This window comes from Juglans regia, chromosome 4, assembly GCF_001411555.2.
Source record: "Juglans regia cultivar Chandler chromosome 4, Walnut 2.0, whole genome shotgun sequence".
Lineage (NCBI taxonomy): Eukaryota > Viridiplantae > Streptophyta > Magnoliopsida > Fagales > Juglandaceae > Juglans > Juglans regia.
Window position 1 is genome coordinate 4,317,074 of NC_049904.1, and position 24,377 is coordinate 4,341,450.

At 38.2% G+C, this 24,377-nt stretch overlaps 1 long non-coding RNA gene across 1 annotated transcript; it reads left to right on the plus strand.

Annotated features, from left to right (window-relative positions):
• The first annotated feature begins 21,140 nt into the window (after positions 1–21,140).
• LOC108988423 lies at positions 21,141–23,172 on the plus strand. The gene is made up of 4 exons (XR_001995663.2): positions 21,141–21,962; positions 22,061–22,267; positions 22,622–22,728; positions 22,857–23,172. It is a non-coding gene; the product is annotated as an uncharacterized LOC108988423 (long non-coding RNA).
• The last annotated feature ends 1,205 nt before the right edge of the window (positions 23,173–24,377 follow it).

Below are 24,377 nucleotides of genomic sequence, written 5' to 3' on the forward strand. Positions count from 1 at the left end.
TGGGAGATGTGGGACGTGATGATGAAGGGGTGATGGATAGTATGGATGAAGAATGAGTAGGCGATGTATTGGACTGAACTTGGGATGAAGACCCTGGTGAAACTGGGACTAGTCCAAGAACAAATTTGATACGTGAGGTAGGCATGATAGGTGGAATAAGTAGCTTGGTAGGGAGTGAGTTTGTGGCGATAGGTGGAGAAGACATGGGAAGTTTGGAGTGGGTAAAAGGGAAAGTTGATCATTGAAGACAACATGGCAGAATGTGTGATTGGTATGGCCGCAGGAAAGGCCAGCACTCGCATCCAAAAACCCTTAATATGGTGTAGGTGGGTGAGTTTTGGAACATCTTTTCAAAAGGAGAAATATTTGAGAGGTTAGGCGTAGGGAGATGATTGATTAAGTAGCAGGCAAGTCACAAGGCAAAGTCCCAATATTTATATGGGGCTAATGCTTGGGAGAGCATGGAAAGCTCAGTCTCGACAATATGGCGATGTCAACATTCGACAAAGCCATTTTGTTGGTGAGTGTAGGGGCATGTGAGATGATATTGAATTCCAACCGAGGTGAGAAATTTGCCAAGGCTGCGATATTCACCATCCTTATCCAATTGAAGCATTTTAATTTTGCGATTAAATAAACGTTTAACATATAGAGAGAATGATCGAAATATAGGTAGCACATCAGATTTATTGGAGATAGGATATAGCCAATAAAATTTACTATAATGATCAACAAAAAGCACATAGTATTTATTGCCAGTAGTAGAAAGACAGGGGTAGGACCTCAAACATCCAAAAATATTAAATCTAAAGGACCTTGAGAAGAGGAGACAGGCGACTCAAAAGGTAACTGGTGGCCTTTTCCTTATTGACAAGCGCCACATACAGACTTTATTTTATGTGAAAGAGAGACCCTAGACATAATAGCTTTAACCGTGTGCATAGTGGGAGGACCAAGTCAGGAATGCCAAGATTGAAGAGACACTCGAGAGGAGAGGAATGCTTGTGGTGAGGATGTGGTTGGGGAAGCTGGAAACAATGGATATTGCCTATCCTTAGTCTTGTCGTGCAACAGTATTTGTCTCGTTTTCTCATCCTTTACGTAAAAATACCGGCCATGAAATTCAAGAAAAACATTGTTATCAGTGGTGAATTTGCTAACTGATACTAAATTCTTACTCACACTGGGTACATGTAATAGTTGTCTCAAAAAGAAAATTAGTATGAGGGAAGGAAAACCAAGTGGCCCCAAAGTGGGCTATAGGCAAACCTGAACCATCCCCAATTTGAATCTAATCTTGACCTTGATATGACTCAGCATGAAGATTCATGTTTTGAAACTCATTGGTTAAATGATGTGTAGCACCTGTATCAGCATACCACTGTGTATCAAATCCAGAGTTAGGGGCAACAACATATGTGGTGGGAGGTTGTTGAGATGCTTGATAGGAGTGACCAAAGCGATGCCAACAATTGAGAGCCATGTGACCAGATTTCCCACAAACTCGACGCATTGGATGAGTGGATGGTGAAAAGGTAGTAGATGAGGCATGACCATGGCCACGGTTGGTGTAACAGGCCTCGTGTAGCATCAAATTTGCTAGCAAGATTCGTTGATGTGATGTTGAGTTTAGTAGCTGGATTCCGTTGATCAAGGCGAGCTTCAAAAAAAGGAGGTGGCCAAAGAGATCATCCAAGCAAAGTGGGTCCACCCGTGTGGTGATGGAGGTCACCAATGAATCATATGACAAATCCAAACTAGCAAGTAAACAAGAAATTATTTCCGAGTCTTCGAGATTGACTTTTTGATAATAATCTTCTTCAATGTAGAGAGTTGGAACCGAATGCGGGTAATACATGTATGAGATGTTGCAGAGTACATGCATCTAAGGGCTATCCAGACATCACGAGAAAAGGTGAGGCCAACAACTTGAGTTAAAACCCCTTCAGAGAGGGAGGAAACCAAGAGGCTAAGAAGAACCTAATCCTAATGATACCACTGAGTAAATGCCAGATTAGGAGCACCATCAATAAACTGAGGGGGAAGAGTGATACACCCATCAACATAGCCATATAGTTGCTATCCCCGTAGATATGGGTAGAGGTTTTCCATAGTGAATAGTTTTCTTTGGTGAGTTTGAGAGAAAAAAAATGAGAAAAGTTATTGGTAGAGATGATACGGGCAGATTTTGAAGAAGAAACATTGGTTCGAGGGGGGTAGGAGAAGAAGAAAAAATAGGGGATAATTGAAAGTGTAACACCCTGTATTTTAGTGTATTTTTATTAATTGATTTATTTTTTATTTATTCAAAAATTTATTCTCTTGTTTTAAGATTGGTTGGATTTTTAGTGAGTTTATTTTTATGATTTTAATTTTGTGAAAATTATTTTGAAGTGCTTTCTTATAATTAATTATGGTTATGCATTTAAATGGCTTTTCATATTTAATTACTTATTGTTGGGTTTAATTATTTATTTTCATTTTAATCACTACGTTTGAATTATTTTATTTTATTTGTTGTTTTGAAATCGTTTCCGTTGGATCATTTTTGTGACCTAAGATGTGAGGACTGGACCTCATTTCTTTCCCTCCATTTTCTCTTTCCTCTCTTTTTCTTTCTTCTTTTCTTTTCCTTTTCTTCTTTCTTTCTTCTCCCTCTGCTTCCCGCGCGACACCCTTCTCCCTCTCTCTCCCCATGCGTTTTTCTCCTCCACCCAACCCGCCGCCCATGACCGACACCACCCACCACCACAAGTTCCCCTCCCGCCGGCCATCATCCCCAACCAACCTCAACCCCTGACACACCAACGTTCTCCTCCACGCACGGCTTGAAGCAGCGGCGTTCCTTGTGCTCGCGCGCCGCCGTCGCGCCACCTCTGGCTACAATTTCTTCACCACTTCATCCTCAACCTTCTAGCAACCCAATGCACCCATCCTCACCTTCGATCTGTCACCGGTGAAGCCCCACCATCAATATTTCTGTTTTGGGTATTTTAGCCTTTGACCGCCCTCTACGCCGACACCCACGGCCAACCACCACCACTACTAGCTTCACCGACATCCCTAGGCCCTACCCTATCAATCTCGGGTCTTCGTTTGCACCCGTTCAAAAGTGGGTCTTTGAGACCCACGGCCATAATGCATTTGGCACTGTTTCGTTGTTGCATTACCACTTCTTGCAGCTCCGTGATCCTTCCGAAATTATTATATAGCGCTGTAGGTATTTTTCCAAATAACTTTTAAGATTTAAATATATTTCTGCGCTAACTCATTTATTTATTGTGATTGGTTGGTTTTGCCAGACTGAGTCCGAGGAGTACAGGGGTTGGATGGATTTGAGAATGAAATTGTTTGTGTGATTGGATTGTGTTGACATTTGTTGGTTGTTGGATACTGTTGTTGGGTCGTGTTCATTGCGTTTGCACGCATGTTCATGTTTGTAACTGAAAACTGGATTTTCGCATGATTGCATGCATGTTCATGTGTTTATTTGAAAACTGGCTTTTCATGTGAGAAATGATTTGAGTATGTTTGAAATATTTGGATTGACTGGTCTGAGAAAAATGAAAAGAGACTGTAAGGATGGTGGTGAGCATAAATGGTGGTAGAGTCCTGCCTGTGATTCCCGCCTACGATGCACGCGGTAGGGATGGTGGTTGTATCCCACCTGTGATTCTTGCCTACGGTGCATGCGGTAGGGATGGTAGTAAGCAGGGATGGTGGTATAGTCCAGCCTGTGATATTCGCCTACAGTGCTCTGATATGTATTCATTGTGTGGAAAGGAACTGTAGGGATGGTGGTAAGCAGGGATGGTGGTAGAGTCCCGCCTGGGATTCTCGCCTACGGTGCACGCGGTAGGAATGGTGGTAAGTAGGGATGGTGGTTGTGTCCCGCCCGTGATTCCCGCCTACGGTGCATGCGGTAGGGATAGTGGTATAATCCCGCCTGTGATTCCCGCCTACAGTGTCCAATAAATGGTTGGGTTTTGTGTAAATCATTTTCTTGGAAAATGTTGGATTATATGTTTTGGCTAAAATGGAATTTTTAGCGTGTGTTGGAAAAATAATCATTTTCGAGAAAAATGAAGTTTTGGGATCTATTAGTTGGTTGCTTTAATACGTTTTTATCTTGAGGGTTGTTTGGATTATTACTTACCTACGGTACCGTTTTATGGTATCACAAATTTTGATGTAGATGAGGATGACGAACCTTAGGCTTTGGTTCCGCTGGAGGAGCGGCTTGGGGTTGCTCTCATGTATCAAGATTTAATTTATTATCTGTTTATGTGTTTGCCCTTTGTGATATATTTTGGGATAACTGTATAACTTTTAAAGGTAATTTATTTTGGATACTTATATTTAAATTTATAGTACTTAGTTGACTTATTTATATTATCCGCTGCGATTTTTATTGAGCATTTTTTGCATGTTGCACACACTTGGGCACATTTCGTTGGGATGTGTGACCCGTGTTGTCATCATACCGACGTCACAATTCCCGTGTTTCTGTACATGGGAGTCGGGGTGTCACAGAAAGGCCATAGGATCAAACGTGAGTCAGTTGGCTCTTGATACCGAGATAGAGTATAGGAACTATCAGAGTGTTTGTAGGTTGAGTTCACTGTACTACTTGTATTGTGAAGAGGATATATTATATATAGAGAATCAATTCATAGAGTCTGTATAGTATACAAATACATTATCTAGTGTTTGAGCTATAGATAAACTCTATGTTCCTAGATCTTCGGTCTTATCCTCGGACTATTTGTGTTTATCGTTTGTGGATTCAACCTTTATGATGCAATGATCTCTACATTTTGGGCTATAATTTATCTTCTTTCTTGTATTTAAGTGTACATTTTTGTAAATGAAATTAAGATTCTTTTTGTCCATTTCTTCCTCTCTTCTCTAGTATCAACAGCCCTACGATTGACACATTCGATCCCTATGACAGATTCTTCCTCATTTGTTATTCCCAACATTACTTAATTTATCTCAATCAAACTTGAACTGCATGATTGCCTTATTTGGTTGTTCCAATTCGTTCCTGTGTTGCGAACCTATGACTTGCTGGGCATTGTTGATGGCACTGAACCATGCCCATTCCAATTTCTTCCCACTTCTCAAGACAATCAAGTCCCTTCCATTAATTCTACATATGTCCTTTGGATATAAAAATTCCAATTTATTTTAATCTAGCTTAATGCAACACTCACAGAAGGCGTGTTGGCCACTGTGTATGGTCTCCATACATCTAGGACAATATGGACGTCTCTTGCAACTCAGTTTGCATCTTAGTCCAGAACTCTTGTAGCACACTTGAAAATGCAGCTCTAAATCATGAACATCCTATCTCAAACTTGCCAAGCAATATGCTGATCAACTAGCTGCTATGGGAAAAGCAATTGATGATGAAACTCTTATTGCCTATATTGTTAGTGGTCTTAATCCCTCGTATACCCCATTTATTACCACCTTCTCTTTGGCCACCCAAGACCATCCAATGAGCTTTGATGCCTTCTTATTAGAGCTCCTCAACTTTGAAACTTTGCTAGAATCCCACAACGATATGTGCTTCCTGACTCAAACTCTCTAGTTATGTTCTCCGAAAAACCAGGAAAATCATTTCCTCCTCGCAAGAACAAACCTCAAATCTCTTCCAAGAACTTTTATCCTCAAAATCAGTATAATCGATCCTCCTTGTAACGCTCGTCCTTGTGGTCGAACCTTAAGAAATAGTTTTAAAAAATGAAAAGAGAATTACTGAACTTTTCAAAGATTTTCCTTTACTCCAGTATACCAAAGATTCTATAGTTTAAAATTGAAACCTGATTTGCAAATTTAAAAGAGAGTTGTATCAAAATTCATTAAATTAAATTAGAAAGTCCTTTTACAAAACATTAATTCATACATTACGTAAAAAGTGCCAAGGCCCCTGTCGCCTTTATTTGGGGCCACGCTTGTCCTGACAGTTTGTCTCATTTCATTCATGGGTGGACCATGCATAAAAATAAAATGAGTTGAATACTCAGTAAACATCACTTCATACTATAAACATACACTGACATACGTTTTCATTCATGCATTCATCGTCCCTCTATTTACATTACATAAAACATCTCTGTCAATTGAAAACATTATAAGGTGATATTTTTTCTTTAAAAATATTTTCATTCCTCATAAAAATATTTCTCACACCTTGTACATCACTTCATTAAGATTAAAACGATTTTGCAACATTCAATTAGCTATTATCACTTTTCATTCGTCGATACACACTGTTACGTCCCATGTAGAGGACTTTTGGACCTAGACTCCACTCGTGGCCACATGTTGGGAATCTCTTTCAGGGGTAGGACTGGATGCACTACTAGTACTACTTACCCGTCATTACAATTTGTCCAGACCATCGGTACCATCATTCATTCATTCAATCGTGGCCATTATATAGCTTCATACATTAAAATATTCATTTATTTCATTTCCTCTCTTTTCATTCCTTTCCGTGTCATCTCTTTCAATCCTTTTATTTTCATTCATCAGTACATTTCATTTCATAAAACATCATTTCATAGCATAAAGCATAAAGCATAAATATCATCATTTCATGTCATAGAACATAAAGACAATAAGTACTATATATAACATCCATTTTATAACATGCATACAATTATTCTTGAGGTTAATAAAAATGGGCTGCTAAAGAAGGTCATTACATTCGTATATTTAAAACATTAATACCTTAACATACTTTCATAAAACCTTGGTGAGCTCTCTTTCTTTCTTGGTATTTAGGCCATCAAAAATTCTTCAAGCCTTCATCTAAATCAATCCAGGTACATCTTAGACATCCCTCATCGAGCTCACATGGTTGGTGATATTTTATTTGATGGAACTAAATATTGAAAAATTGTGGGCGCTTTATTATATTGCACCTTGACAATACCTGAAATTCAATAAATTGTGTCAGTTTCTACACTACCCCCACTACATCTCATTGGATAACATCCAAGAGGGTCTTACATTATCACAAAGGGACAATTAATCATGGACTGAATTCACCAAAATTTCTCTTGCACTCATGGCCTTTTGTGACTCAAATTAGGGTGGTTCTGTAGGTGATAAAAGATCAACTAGTAGTTTTGCCATTTATCTTGGTCCATGCCTAATTTATTGGAGTGCCAAGAAACGAGCAATTGTCTCACATAGCAGTACTGAAGCAGAATATAGGTCCTTAGCTCATGCAATAACTAAATTTTATTGGTTAAGAATGCTCGCTCCTTCTTGACTTGCAAATTTTCCTTCCTTCAGCCCCGATAGTTTGGTATGACACTTTGGGAGTCATCTCACTTGTCTCGAACCCAATATTCCATGCTAGAACTAAGTACATTGAAGTGGATTTCTATTTCATTAGAGAAAAGGTATTGAATAAGGATATTCAACTCAAACACATCTTCTTTGCAGATCAACATGCTGATATTTTCACCAAGGCACTTACCACTACTCTTTTTGATAGGAACCAAGGTGGGCCTACACTTAAAGATCCTTTGCAAGTTCTAGATCGGCCAATTACAAGATCAAGGGCCAAGAAGATCAAGAAAGCAATGCAAGGATTGGTGCAATCCACTTGGGATGAAGCCAGCAAGAGCCCAACACTCAAGATGGGTCTGAAAGAAGAAGAACCAGTTTTGATCCACTTGATTCAAGCTGTGGAAGACATGACTTAGAGATACGGCCTATTGTTATTGGAGGCTTCCAGTTTGGTTAAATGATTTATTTTATTAGTTTAGAATAAGTGGGCTTGAAGATGCTTGGCTCACATGTTTTATTTCTTATGAACTATGTTTTTGGGAAGGCCTTATATTTTGGCCAAGGGCTTATTTGGAAAGTTACTTTTTAGGAACTAGGGTTTCATCAATTTATTGTAGGGGTTACTGTAGCCGGTACTGTTCATCAAGGGTAATTTTGGGTAAAAAGGGTTTTATTTTGGCTAGGGTTTTGATTAGCTTTGGATTTAAAAACTCTTTGTAGCCTCATTTGACAGATTAGACAATATTAAATTTTATTTGTGAGTTGAGTTTTCTCCTCTTGTTCTTGATTGAACTCTTGAACTTATCAAAGATAAATCACAACCTTTGTGGTGTTCCTCCTTTGTAATCTGGGTTCTTGAGACGGGTTCTTCAACGGGTCTAGATTTTAATATAATCTAGGTTCTTTGAACGAGTTCTCATCGGGTCTAGGCTCTCCATCCGTTGACTTGACTTTGGCTTTCTTGGAGAGTTTTTAAATTGATTGTGGGTTCAAGGGAATTCATTCCCGCGGGTTCATATCATTTGGTATTCAGAGCAAGGTTTCCAATCAGGTCTTATTCTATATTTTATTTCTTGCATATTTAATTCTAGGGCTTCATTGTTCTAGGATTGATTACAAAAAAAAAAAAAAAAAATAGTGGTGCCTAGCAGATTTCTTCACTATTGTTAGGGTTGCTGAAATTCATTGTTCTAGGGTTTGTGTTGACTGAAATCTCTTGTTCTGGGGGCTGCCGTATATCACTTGTCCAAGGGTTTTTGAGTTATTGTTAGGGTTTTCTCAACTGCTTATTCTTGATTATGATCAAATCAGTTGGTGAAAAGAAAAGAAAAGAAAAGAAAGGAAAAGAAAAAAAAAAGAAATAAAAAAAATAACAAAATCCGAGATTTTTTTTTCTTGAGCCATATCATCAAAGGGGGTGCATACATTATTCTAGTTGGTATCTTGTCTTATAGTTACTGTTTCATTCGTATAATTTCCTTGATTCACGTGCCCTTTTTTTTTCTTTCATTCCTTCTGTGTTTCTCTTGTTCTTGTTTCTTGGACCTAATTACTAGTTGGGATAAAATAAGGTTGCTTTGTCTTGATTGAGTCAATTAGTTCTTAAAGAACTTGAGTGGGAAAACTCTTGGGTAAAAGGCAAGAGAGTGTGAGACTATTATCGAAAAAAAAGTCAATTAAGAGTGAAACACGAGTGGAGTGTCATTATTCGAGTGTAAACACGTAAGGGAGTGCGTGATGTTTACTTTTTTTGCTACTAACATTCTTTTGTGTAGCACCTGATAATGTCTCATCGGAGTAGCGCATCACCAAGGGGGAGAGCAGATAACTCATCCTTTGTGTTGCAAGCCATGTAACAACAGTTTGAGCGGTTGAACTTGGTGTTGGGTGAAGTGAGGGATAGGATGGATCATCAAGAAGCAGCGATTAGAAATCTACAAGGTGGGAGGGACAAGAGGCGACGTGAGCATAGAGTTGAAAATCAGTATGAGAATGAAGGAGATGGTAAGGATGAAGAAGACTTAGCATCTGACGTTGGATCGGCTAGAAATAGAAGAGTTAGGCATGAAAGAGGGCTTGAGGGGAATCTAAGGGTTCGGGATGGTGTAGATAGAGACCTTGGTAGCATCAAAATGAAAATACCATCTTTTCAAGGTAGAACTGACCCTGAGGTTTATCTAGAGTGGGAGAAAAAAATAGAGTTGGTCTTTGATTGCCATAATTACTCTGAGAAGAAGAAAGTGAAGTTGGCGGTAATTGAGTTCACTGATTTTGCTATTATTTGGTGAGATCAATTAGTGACCAATAGGAGGAGGAATTATGAGAGGCCTATAAAGACATGGGGAAAGTTGAAAGCTCTCATGAGGCGGAGATTTGTTCCTAACCATTACTATAGAGACCTTTACCAGAAATTACAAAATCTTACACAGGGGTCTAGGAGTGTGGAGGATTACCATAAGGAGATGGAGGTGGCAATGATTCGGACTAATGTAGAGGAGGACCGAGAGGCCACCATGGCTAGATTTTTGAGCGGTTTGAATAGGGACATAGCCAATGTAATTGAATTGCAGCATTATGTGGAGATAGAAGACATGGTGCACATGGCTATGAAGGTGGAAAGGCAATTAAAGAGAAAATGGACAACAAGGTACACTTTGGTTTCTAGCACTACTTGGAAATCAAAATGGGATAGGAATGATCCAGCTGAAGCAAAGAGAAAGACCGAACCACCTAAGGGAAAAGATGAAGGAACTAGCAACAAACCCAATGTAGAATCCCAACCTTCACGGAATAGAGATATTAAATGTTTTAAGTGTTTGGGTTCAGGGCACATTGCTTCTCAATGTCCAAATAGGAGGGTGATGATTATGCGTGACAATGGGGAGGTGATGACTGAGAGTGAGGATGATAGTGATGAGGTGCTCGAGTTGGTTGATGCTAGTGATGATGATGGAGTGGTATACCCTGTGACAGGTGAGTCTCTTGTTGCCAAGCGTGCTCTCAATGCACACATTAAGGTGGATGATGCAGAGCAACAGCGAGAGAACATTTTCCATACTAGATGCCATGTCAACAATAAGGTATGTAGTATGATCATTGATGGGGGGAGTTGTACTAATGTGGCTAGCACTACTTTGGTTGAGAAATTGAATTTACCAACCTTAAAATACTCTAGACCATACAAATTGCAATAGTTGAATGATTGTGGAGAGGTTAGGGTGGATAAACAAGTGTTAGTTACTTTTTCTATTGGGAAGTATCAGGATGAGGTGCTTTGTGATGTTGTGCCTATGCATGCGGGCCATATTTTGTTGGGGAGGTCGTGGCAGTATGATAGGAGAGTGACACATGATGGGTTCAAGAACATGTACAGCTTTGAAAAGGAGGGCAAAACAATTAAGCTTGCCCCTTTAACTCCAAGCCAGATCTATGAGGACCAATTGAAATTGAAAAGTGAGGTTGCTCAAAAAAGAAATAGTGAAAATGAGAGTGATCAAAAGGGAAAAAGTGAAAAAGAAAGTAGAGAGGTGGCTGAGAGTAAAGAAACAAGAGTAGAGCCATGAGAGAAAAAAGAAAGAGAGTTTGCCGAGAGAAAAGGAAAGGCAAAAGTGAGTTTCTATGCAAGAGAGAGTGAGGTTAAGAGGGCTTTCTTCGCAGATCGCCCTATGATTTTTCTTGTCTATAAAGAGTCTTATCTTACTCTTGATGAAACTAACCAGTCTCTTTCTAGTTTGACTGTTTCTTTGTTGCAGGAGTTTGGGGATGTATTCCCGGAGGAGATGCCAAATGAGTTGCCACCCATTATAGGCATTGAGCACCAGATTGATTTTGTGCCCGGGGATGCTATTCCAAACCGACCAACCTATAGGAGTAATCCAGAGGAGACAAAGGAGCTTCAGAGGCAAGTTGAGGATTTGATGAGCAAGGGATACGTGAGGGAGAGCATGAGCCCTTATGCAGTACCAGTGCCACTAGTGCCAAAGAAGGATGGGACGTGGAGGATGTACATTGATTGCAGGGCGGTCAACAATATCACGGTAAAGTATCGTCATCCCATTCCTAGATTGGATGATATGCTTGATGAATTGCATAGCTTATGTATTTTTAGTAAAATTGATCTTAAAAGTGGGTACCATCAAATTAGAATGAAAGAGGGTGATGAATGGAAAACTGCTTTTAAGACTAAGTATGAGCTTTATGAATAGTTGGTTATGTCATTTGGACTTACAAATGCGCCCAGTACTTTCATGAGATTAATGAACCATGTCCTACGAGCATTCATAGGCAAGCTTGTGGTTGTGTACTTTGATGATATCTTAGTATATAGCAAGAACTTAAATGAACATATTGAGCATTTGAGATATGTGTTTGATGTGTTGAGATGTGAAAAGTTGTATGCTAATTTCAAGAAATGTGCCTTTTGCATGGAAAAAGTTGTTTTTCTTGGTTATGTTGTTAGTATAAAGGGTATTGAGGTGGATGAAGAGAAAGTCAAGGCCATCAAGGAGTGGCCAACGCCAAAAAGCATCACTGAGGTAAGAAGCTTTCATGGCTTAGCTAGCTTTTATCGGCGTTTTGTTAAAAACTTCAGCACCATTGCTGCACCACTCACTGAGGTAATTAAAAAGAATGTTGGGTTTCATTGGGGGGCTAATCAAGAGAATGCTTTTGCCACTATGAAAGAAAGGTTGTGCTCTGCACCTGTGTTAGCATTACCTGATTTTAACAAAACTTTTGAGATTGAATGTGATGCCTCAGGAATAGGGATTGAAGCCGTTTTGATGTAGGATAGGCGGCCCATAGCCTTCTTCAGTGAAAAGTTAAGTGGGACATACCTGAAGTACCCTACTTATGACAAAGAGCTTTATGCTCTTGTTCGTGCATTAGAGACTTGACAGCACTACCTATGGCCAAGGGAATTTGTGATCCACACCGATCATGAATCATTGAAGCATCTCAAGGGTCAAGGTAAGTTGAATAAAAGGCATGCTAGATGGATGGAATACATTGAGACCTTTTCCTATGTCATCCGTTACAAGCAAGGTAAGGAGAACATTGTTGCTGATGCTCTATCCCGGAAGTATGTACTTCTTACTTCTATGAGTGCTAAAATGCTTGGGTTTAAATATGTGAAAGACATGTATGCCGATGATGCTGATTTTTCAAATGTGTATGTGGCATGTGATAAGGCGGCATTTGGTAAGTTTTACAAGCATGATGGTTATTTGTTTAAAGAAAGCAAACTTTGTTTGCCAAATTGTTCTATGTGTGAGTTATTGGTGCGTGAGGCACATGGTGGGGGATTATTGAGACACTTTGGTGTCAAGAAAACTTTAGACATTTTGCATGAACATTTCTTTTGGCCTAAGATGAAGAGAGATGTTAACCGTATTTGTGGAAGGTGCATTACATGTAGAAAGGCCAAATCTAAGGTTTTGCCACATGGGTTGTATACACTCTTACCCGTTCCTAGTGAGCCATGGGTAGACATATCTATGGACTTTGTTTTGGGGCTGCCTAGGACCAAAAGGGGTAGAGATTCTATTTTTGTGGTTGTGGATAGATTTAGTAAGATGGCACATTTCATTCCATGCCATAAAACAGATGATGCCACAAACATAGCTGATTTGTTTTTCCGGGAGATAGTGCGACTCCATGGTGTACCTAGGAGTATTGTTTCTGATAGGGATGTTAAATTCCTTAGCTACTTTTGGAAGGTGTTGTGGGGGAAATTGGGTACTAAGCTCTTATTTTCCACTACTTGTCATCCGCAGACTGATGGTCAGACTGAAGTAGTTAATAGGACTTTAACTCAGCTTTTACGTACTGTTGTTCATAAGAATTTAAAAACTTGGGAGGATTGTTTACCATTTATAGAATTTGCATATAATAGGACGATGCATACTACTACTTCATACTCTCCTTTTGAAATTGTTTATGGATTTAATCCACTTACTTCTTTGGATTTGATGCCTTTACCTGTTGATGGCAGGAGTAGTGTGGATGGACAAAAGAAGGTAGAGTTGGTGACGTCACTTCATGAGAGGGTACGGCTTCAAATTGCCCAAAAGAATGAAAGGGTTGCTTCCTAAGCCAATAGAGGACGAAGGCGTGTCATCTTTGAACCAGGAGATTGGGTTTGGGTTCACATACGCAAAGAAAGATTCCCAGCCCATAGAAGGACTAAGTTGCATCCTCGAGGAGATGGACCTTTCCAAATTCTTGAGAAAATTAATGACAATGCATATAAAGTAGATCTTCCAGGTGAGTATAAAGTTTATGCAACTTTCAATGTTTCTGATCTTTCTCCTTTTGATGTAGGTGAAGATTCGAGGTCGAATCCTTTTGAGGAAAGGGGGAATGATAGGAACCAAGGTGAGCCTACACTTAAAGATACTTTGCAAGTTCCAGATCGGCCAATTACAAGATCAAGGGCCAAGAAGATCAAGAAAACAATGCAAGGATTGGTGCAATCCACTTGGGATGAAGCCAGCAAGAGCCCAACACTCAAGATAGGTCTGAAAGAAGAAGAACCAGTTTTGATCCACTTGATTCAAGCTGTGGAAGACATGACTTAGAGATACGGCCTATTGTTATTGGAGGCTTCCAGTTTGGTTAAATGATTTATTTTATTAGTTTAGAATAAGTGGGCTTGAAGATGCTTGGCTCACATGTCTTATTTCTTATGAACTATGTTTTTGGGAAGGCCTTGTATTTTGGCCAAGGGCTTATTTGGTTATTTGGAAAGTTACTTTTTAGGAACTAGGGTTTCATCAATTTATTGTATGGGTTACTGTAGCCGCGCGTACTGTAGCCGGTACTGTCAAGGGTAATTTTGGGTAAAATGGGCTTTATTTTGGCTAGGGTTTTGATTAGGTTTGGGTTTAAAAACTCTTTGTAGCCTCAATTGACAGATTAGACAATATTGAATTTTATTTGTGAGTTGAGTTTTCTCCTCTTGTTCTTGATTGAACTCTTGAACTTATCAAAGGTAAATCAAAACATTTGTGACGTTCCTCCTTTGTAATCTGAGTTCTTGAGACGGGTTCTTCAACGAGTCTAGATTTTAATATAATCTAGGTTCTTGAAACAAGTTCTCATCGGGTTTAGGTTCTCCATCCGTTGACTTGACTTTGGCTTTCTTGGAGAGTTTTCAAATTGATTGTGGGTTCAAGGGAATTCATTCCCACGGGTTCATATCACTTTTCCTCCGCCTCCGTGACAAGCTAATAATTTGTTGCCTCCCCCATTAGCTTGCTAGGGTGTGTTAGCCAAACATATTCTAACAGTTCCAGCTCATAAGTATCTCTGCATTCATACCAGAATCAAGCTACAAATCAAAAAATTAAACACTAACTCATTAATCCTACCATTACTTAAGGAATAACATGATGTATTCTATGTTTCCATATTTATCTTTTCATGTGATGTACAGATTCATCCTTTATGCTGCAATCTCTACATTTTAGGCTATAATTTATCTTCTTTCTTCTATTTAAGTGTACATCTCTATAAATGAAATTAAGATTCTTTTTGTCCATTTCCTTCTCTCTTATTGTTTGATCACTAGTAGGAGTCTTTGTAATGGTTGTGTTGTGTAAGTGTACAAATTCAAGATCCATATATATTAGAATGCTCCATATTATATAAACTGATTGTTAGTTTGTTAGTATGTGTATGTGTCAAAAGGTATTTGAGATCACAATAGTTGGGCCTCACCAAGCTCCTAACAATATTGTTATAAACAACTCTTACAACCTAGCCCAAAGTCCAACTCCTTTTGTTAGGAAAAAAACAAACACAAAGCCTAATTCTTCCTCCATCTGTCTCTCCATATATCCATGACTCTTTCGCTTTCTCTCTCCACGATTTCATCTCTCTCTATCCATCACAGCCTCTCCCCACCAGTGGCACCTCATCATCAACATAGCACCATGCATATTACTATCTTTGCACTGTTACTATTATTACATTGCATCCTAAAAACCCTTAAGGTATGAGATTACTATTATGTTACTGGCCCAGCCATGGGCGTAAAACGTGGCTACTGGGAGTTGATTACTGATATTGCTTTTATTGAGAATACTATTACTATTGCTTGCCCTGCCATAGGAAAAAAATGTTGCAACTCGAAATTGATTACTGATACTGCTTCTACAAAGAATATTGTAACTGTTACTGGCTCTACCATGGGTGTAAAATCGTTACTACTGGGACCTAATTAATGATATTGCTTCTACTATGATTATTGTTACTGTCCTTGACCCTACCATGTGCGTAAAACTATGGCTAATAGGAATTGACTACTTGATATATACTGCTTCTATATATTGGGATTACTGTTATTGTTACTGGTGCCGCCATGGGCATAAAACTTTGGCTACTGTTATTGTTACCATATGACTTATGATATTGGGGTAAATTTCATGTATATAATTTTACGAATAATTACTTCCTTAACCATTAAGTAAAATAAAAAATTAAAAAGAAAATCAAATATAAAATGAGTAGTAAATGAGTAGTAGGAAGGTAGTAACTCTATCATTTCCAAATTTCATTGTGTTTCAGTGCTGGCTATAGATTAAATTTCTATTCATCACCACATTGCTTTTACACTATTGACACATGTTTTGCATACTGGTATATGTTCACTACTTACTGAGTCGGTAGACTCACCTATTTTCTTTCTATAGTTTTCAAATGACATTAATGAGTTTCATAGTGATGATCGAGGATAGAAAGTGATGGGCAGGATTAGAAGAGAGTAGTAAGAAACATACTATTTGGCATTGAAGTATTAGTTCGATTTAAGAGAAAATTGGTTGTGTTAAGCTCATTTTCTTCAGATGGAATTCCTGAGACATTTTACTTTAGAGGATTTTTCTATTTAAGTTGTTACGTACCTTTATTGATTTTGGTTAAAAGGGTTCATCTGATCCCCAAGTATGGGGGATGACAGTTTGTATCAAAGCCTAGGTTTCTAGATTCTATAAACTTTAGTATGTGAGTTTGATTGAAACCTGACTTGTAGATTCTGTAGTCTTTAGGAAATTATTTTTATCGGACTAAACGTTATATATAGAAGCTACAGACTTAATTAGTACGTGAATTTGATCCAATATGATGTTATTGATTCTACAGACTTTAGAAAATTATTATTAATGGATTTAAGGACGTTGTAGGTTCTATAAACTCTAGGAAATGATTCTTGTCAAGTTTAAAGTTTATAGATTCTGCAGACTTCAAGATGTTATTCTTATAAGACGCAAGGTCTTTAATACGTTAATTTTATCAAATATGAGGATATTGATTCTGCAAACTTTAGAAAATTATTATTAATGGATTTAATTAGATTGTAGACACTAGGAAAGGATCCTTATCAAATTTAAAATTTATCGATTCTCCAAACTTCATGAAGATGTTATTCTTATAAGATGCAAGGTCTTAAATTCTGCAAACCTTAGGAAACGACTTTTATTAGATTAAAGTTCCGTTTGGATATAGAAACACTCTCAATTCATCTCATCAGTATAATTTTTTTAAATTTTCACACAAAATATAATAAACAATTCAACTTTTTCAAATATCAAAACAAAATAATATTAACAATATTTTATTCAACTCATCTAAAACCATCTCATTTCATCTCAGCTCATCTCACTATCCAAACGAGCCCTTAAGGCCATCCATTCTGCGGTAGAGTTTAGAAAATAATTTTTATTAGATTTAAGATTATTGGTTCCACATAGTTTAGAAAATTATTCTTATCGGATTCGAGGTAGGTTTGGAAAATTTTAGGAAATGACTCGTATCAAATTTAAGTTTATAGACTTTGCAAAATTTAGAAAATGAATTTTTTTTTTTTCAAATCTAAGGACATAGGTTTAGCATATAGTACTAGAAATGATACTTTTATTTCGATGGTTTAGGAATAGGACTGAGTAGATTGGCTTGCGTTCAAGTCAACTTGAGTTATGATTTTGATGGGCTTTAGTGGAAATCGATAGTGATTTATGGAATTTCAACTAGTCGGGGACGTCTTTAATGTGCTTGAGAATATCCATTGTAGAGATGATCGTTAGTGTCTATTATATGATTGGTTCAATTATTGTTACCCTCGAGTCACAACTTGAAACAATAGAACATGCTATATCGGAGTCCTTAACTGCAAATGATGTATGGAGGGTGTAACGCCCCAACCCCGAGGGTCCGGAGAGTTAACTCATAACACCTGATAAACAACTCTAACAAGGCTAGAGTACTTCCAAATTCAAGAATATATCCATTTTACCAAACCTCAAATCGAACGTAAATACTTCAATTAAATAAATCAAATAAACTCATTTATCCAATATTCAATCCAACAATCCAAATAAAATCAACTCTTCTTCATATCTCAAATAACAACTAGAAATAATAAAACATTAACATAGTCTCCATAAACCGTCTAAATCCATTGAAGCAAACTTAAGAAAGATAAATAACCTCTAACACCAACACTAATATCATGAGATACCCAACAACAAATCAATGCTAATCTTCTCCATAGACTTTAATACTGATCCTCAGCTGAACCATCAATGTCATCTGAAATATTATGGAGATAAGGGGGGTGAGTTATCAACAACTCAGTAAGCAGAGAACATATACCAGTGTATAAACATGAGCATTTACAGAAATCAGAATGCAGAACAAAACATTTTCATTTTCAGAGTGCGGAATCAGAACATGTTATTAAAATATCAGAGCGAAGATTTAGAAGTAATTTCATTCAAAATATTCTTTGGCATAGCATAAATGATCATCGTCATCATCAAAACATCATATCAGAACAGAGGCCATGTATAACCCCGTGGTAGGGTTGTGCATCTGCGGATAGCCAAGCAGAACATAAGACACTCTGTCACCAAGGTGTGCACTCAAAACAGAGACCACTACTATAACCCGTGGCAGGGCCGTACCACTATTATTACCCGTGGTTGGGCCGTATCCACTATTATAACCCGTGGTTGGGCCGTATCCACTATTATTACCCGTGGTTGGGCCGTATGCCACTATTATCACCCGTGGCAGGGCCGTAACTGAACGGAACAGAAACAGAATCAAATTCAGAGTCAGAGAGTCATGCCAAAGGTTTTCAGAAACCACGTCTTTTCCAAACAGTGTACTGAACAAAATTTTTCGGAACAGAACAAAATCATATCACCACATAATTTATGCACAAATTTCATATTCGCTCTCATTTTCAAAGTTCAGAAATAAAATATCAAAAATAAGCTCATGTTTACACCAGTCATGACAGAAAATACGTCATTCTTAAACAGAATCTCATGAGTAATGCAGAACAAATATTTGAGGTTGTTTTCAAATTTCTTTTCATAGCAGAACATGCACATTTTCCAAAGAGGACCTCAGTTCATTTTATTTAATGCAAAGTCTAGCATAGGAACCCCACTTACCTGAACTTCTTAGCTTTTTCGAAATTCCTCAAAACGTCGGACAATAATTAATCGTCACCTATAAAATAATCAAGTAATTCCCGTAAATTCACAATCAATCACGTATTTCGTATTTGAACCTAAGAATCTATTTAAATCCTCAAAACCTAGCATTCTAAAAATTTCCTATAATACCACCATTATCTAAAAAAACACCAATATTGTTTACTCTTAAAATAAACCTTTACTTAATAACATAAAAAAAAATACTTAAGTGATTTACTTTAATCATAAATAAAATGTTCAAAATACACTTTCAATAAAATAATCGCTGCACATAGTATAATTTTAAAAAAATACTATATAAACTCAGTACAATATCCTATACATCCCACAAAGGGTAAAAAAGTAATTATCAGACAAAAATATTTCCTAAACTACGGAAAGTCTACGGAACAACCATACAAGCCAAGCAACGTGACCATGCCGCGCGGTTGAAGAGTAACGGAGGACCTACCGAGAGAAGTGGAGCTGCGACGGAGCTGGGCGGGTGCGTTAGTGGTGGTGGGTACTGCGGCGGTGCACTGGAAGAGAGAGAGAGAGCTGAAACCGAGAGAGAGACGGTGAGAGAAAGAGGGAGAGACCGAGAGAATGGAGACACCAACAAGAAATGGCGTGAGCTTACCGGGGAAACAAAGGCTGCGTGCGGCGGACAGGGGTGCTGAGACGTCCTCCTCGGCAGTTTCTGTGTGGGCACAGCGCGGAGGGGCTTTCGGTGGAGGATGCTTTCAGCGGCTCAAGGTGGCTGGAAATGCTCTGTTTTTGGATAACAAAACAGAGCAGTCCGATGCTTGCTGTAGAGGCTACGGGAACACTAGGCGACAGCTTCGCGTGATAGGGCAGTGGGCACGGTGGTTTCGTGTGGGTTCACTGCGGCTTAAGGAGGTGTGGACTAGGTTCGTCGGGAAGGCGGCTGCGGTGACTTCCCGCGGTATGCAACTCGGTGCACGGTAAGCCGAAGGCAGAGGCTTTTCTGTTAACTGGCGTGGTGCTTTCCGAAAGGGCGAGGACAGGCTGCGATGATGCTGGGACGGCGTCGCGGTACGCGGATAAACTTTGGGGTGCTGCACGACTCGGGGTGCGAGGAACCGAGGGGATGGAGGCTGAGGAGGAAAACTGGGCTATGGTTCGGCGTGGGAAGGCAGCGGCGCGAGCCTTCTTCGCATGAATATAAGTAGACGATTGAACATGAAAAGAAAACCCTAGATGAAAACCAAACGGACGTGGGACGTGCATGAGGGACGTGTGTGTGCCATGCCGTGAACGAAAGCGTGCGTGTATGCATGCTGTGCGACGGAAAACAAAATAAGCCGTGCGAAAAAAAATTAAAATAGACGGAAAGAGAAAGAATTAAAAAAATGAAACATGCGGAAAAAAAAAAATAAAATAAACGGTCAAGAACTTCAAATTAAAAGAAAATAAAAACGCTACTCAAAATCGTAAATTAAGAACTTAAATAAACAATCAAGTTATAAAAAAAAAAAAATAAGTAAAGTCCAACTATACCAATATTGAGTCCGGGTGTTACAGAGGGCATGTAGTCAAAAGCTTTAAGAAAGTAAGGCGGAGTCCATGGAGTTTAGATCCAAAGTGGAGGTACCAAGTGAGAAACTGGATATTGGAGACTTTGAAGTCATGGCTATTGTGGCAAGGCATATATGCTTGAGGAGAAATTAAGTTGTTCACGGGGGAACCTTATTGCATCTAAAACTACAACAAATAGTGGTTTTTGGGACAGATTTTTTTCCCGCAACTTTTATTTGATAGCAAGTAATTACCTTTTGCGACTAATTATTTTGCAACAATAGAAATTATGTCGCAAAAAGCCAATTTTTACATTCACGTTCTTTTGTTTCTGATCAGTAAGAAACTGTAGGTAGTTCTTACTACTTTTTGCGGCGAAAATCACATCACCACAAATATTCCCAATTACAAATCTATCTTTCATGGCCACATTAAATTGCCGCTAAAAGTGTAGGATGATATTTGATTATTTGCAATGAAAACTTAATTATTTGCGGTGATATTAGACCGCTGCAAAAGGTTATTAAAAATGAAATAAGGGGAAGTTTTAGAACAGTATCGGCTGGAGTAATCCTAGTCCGTTTTTTCTTTCTTCTTATGCTCTAAGAGAAAATATATTTATAATCATGAATTGTGTAACTGTCAAGTAATCGTGTTGAAAAAAATAAATAAAATATGAGACTCACATAAAAAAAATTAATTTTTTAATAATAAATCTCACTTTTTTTCAAAATAATTACGCAACGATTAAACACTTCACGATTATATATAGAATTACGCGTACTCTAAACCTCCCATCCCCCGACGTCTCTCTCTCGCTGACTCTTCTCTTCATTTTCTCCCTCACTTTGTGCCGCCACAGTCCCTAGCCGTCGTCGGTAGCAGTTTCTTCATGCCTGTAAGTCTCTCCATATATCCCTCTCGTCCCTCTCGTTCGGATCTCTTTTCTCTCTCTCCATATGGGTCTCTCACTTTGTCGATTTTCCAGCCCATCTCTCTGTTTCTTTGACTCTCCCTCTTGTACGCCGCCTCCGTGCTCCATCGACTTCCCTTCATATGCATCCTCTCCCTTCTCGACTTCCCTCTTTCTCTCTTCGTCCATGTCTCTTTTGCTCTCTCCCAGTTTCGTTCCCCTTCTCTCTCTCTCTCTCTCTCTCTCTAACCCTCTATTTTTTCCTTCCGCCAATATCACCGTAGTGACCAGTGCATGTCGTTGCACCACACGCACAGCCGCTCTGCACCATCTAATAGTGTTGTGTTTCTTGACCAAGTGATTGTTGGGTTCTTAATGGCTTTTGTCATTTGGTTTCAAGAACATGATTTTCTGGTTAGAAAACTTTTTCAAAATACTTGCTAAAATGCCCTGGAATTCATTATTTATTGAGGCTGGAAATAAAGACATATACATAAAATTTGATTGAAGATGTTGGAATCAGAAGGAAAATACACGAAAGCCCATAATTGGATTTTGAGGAGTTTGAGACTAGTAAGCTTATCAGAGCAGAATTGGATAAGATGGGTATTCCCTATAATTACCCAGTTGCAGTTACTGGTGTTATCGACTTCATTGGGATTGATGGAGCCCCTTTTGTGGCCATAAGGGTTGATATGGATGCTCTTGCTATGCAGGTTCGATTAGATTTTGTGTATTTGTCAATATAAGTAGGATGTATGAGTATACTTTATTGTTGTAAGATTGAGTGATTTGTAGATATTTGAATGTGTAGATTGGGAATTTGGCATATTGTCTACCTGAAGCACCAAAAGTTGTATATGGATTGAGAGGTTCCACTACTGATATATACCTTGACAATGCAGCTTACAGAGAATTTCTGTTCAAATAATTTAACGTCTCAACTGTTGATGAAGAAAGTGTTGTTATTGTAATGGCAAGTGAAAACAACTCCCGATGTTCCATGGAAAATTGTTTATTTGTAAGTTATGGTGTTTGTCATTCTTGGTCTTTCTGCAGACATCCCTATCAAAATTAGTGTCTTGTATTGTCAGGTTATGTTTTAAGGGCATAGTGCCTTGGCTTGAGGATAGAACCCCCATTTTTGCTTCTGGCACTAGGTAGGCTCATGGGCCAATGGTGCTTAATGGCCCATGAGTTGCTTTTTTCATAATTTTATTTTCTATGAGTCATTGGTGCTTAATTATTGTCTATTATGTGAAGTTCTTTGATAGGTCAATTAATCCTGATGATTTCGATTGGATTCTTGGGAAGATTTTGATATATTTTTTTGACGAAAATTTTAGGTAAAATATTTATTTTCCATGCTACACAGGTCATTTTTTGAGATAATACATGTATGATTGCTGGAACTACCACGTCTGCAGTAGGTATTTGGAGCTTAGGGAGTTCCAAACTATCCTTTGGCTTCATTTGGTTCAGGTGTTTTATTTTTAAGTCCTATGCTATTTGTAATTTGGTGCTCTAACAATGATTTGCATTCTAGATGGTTTCCATATTGATCAAGTACGGTTCTGGCACTGATAAAACCATTTCTTTCTATTTTCTAGGACATAATTCGCAGTCGGACAGCTTGACACAAATGCAGTACTTTTTGATCGATCATCAAGGTAGATCTTATCTACACTCAGTGGTCATGCTAAAAAGGTTCAACTGCTTTTAAGTTTTATTCATTTGCTCGTGTTTTCTGGTCATTAAGATTGGTTGATTTGATAACAATTGGTGCACACTTCCCTACATTTTTCCATGTTTAGTATTAGTGCTTTTTTTCCCCCTTTCTTTTAAAACTACCTAGATTTTGTTATTTTTATTCCAATATTTTCTTTTTTGTAATATATTGTTCACACTCTTTATGTGTTTTAGGTATAAGACTGTGAGCCTATGATATTATTTTGCTAGTATTTTTTTTTTCGTAAAAGACTATTTCTGATGAGAACAAATTGCTCGAAATATTTTTTTCTCGCGAGAAAAAATAATTTTCTGCCATATTTATTGTCTAAAATAGGCATTTCTGGCAACATCCTTCACCACAATAAACTTTTCTCGCGAGCAAGCTCCACTCGTGTGTGACATATTTTCCACGAAAACTCTATATTTCCAACTACTATCATATGCCAAAAACAATAGTATTTTGGATAGCAATTAAATTCGCAGCTACTAGCAACTTCTATTGCCAGTTATTTCTAGGGAGTCTCCTACGAGTCGAAATGGCGGAAATCATTTCTGACAATAATGCTGATTATACAGTTTGATTAGCATTGCAAAAGCAACTTTAGCTAAGTTCAAGGTGGCCTCTACACACATCCGTCAGAAGATAACTAGAGAATCATTAAGAGATAAAAAATAAAAAAAGTCATAGGCAAATGTTATTAAGCTTAACTGGAATGCAGCAGTTTCTTACCTAACGTGAATCAGCAGAAGGTTGGGATTGGTGTCATTGCTCATGACAACCAAGGACAAGTGAATGCATTTTTAATAGTGCCATCATTCAGTCTGCACTGACTAGTGAGGGGTTTGCTAAGAGCAAAAGGTTTTGTTTTGAGCTAGCTTTTAAGCGTATGGAAATTGAAGGAGATGCAAAGCAAGTTGTGATAACGTTAAAAAAGGTTGAGATGGATTGTAGTTATATTGGGCACCTATTAAAGGAGGCGAGAGAACTCCCTCATTCTCTCTTCTTCATCTTCTCTTCTATTATATTTTATTTTCACTTAATATCAGAACCCTTGACTAACGTCTGGCTTCTCTTTTAACCGCCATTCAACGATATTTTATTCAAATCAATGCATTTGGATATCTTTACAAGCTACTAGCCTTTTTATTGGGATTTTATCTATTGTGGGTATTGTTTGAAGTCCCAAACCCATTTTTGGCCTTTTTTCTTGGTCCTATAGTTGACCAAGGCCATATGTAGCCCATTGTCAGTTCAATTTTTCGACTTATTGTTAGCCCACTGTTGGTTTTGGCCCATTATCCAACCCATTGTTGGCCATAACTCCAGATTCGATATTCTAGCTGCTAGTCACTTCATCATTAGTGCTATTTTGATCATCTCATCGACGATTAATCAACGA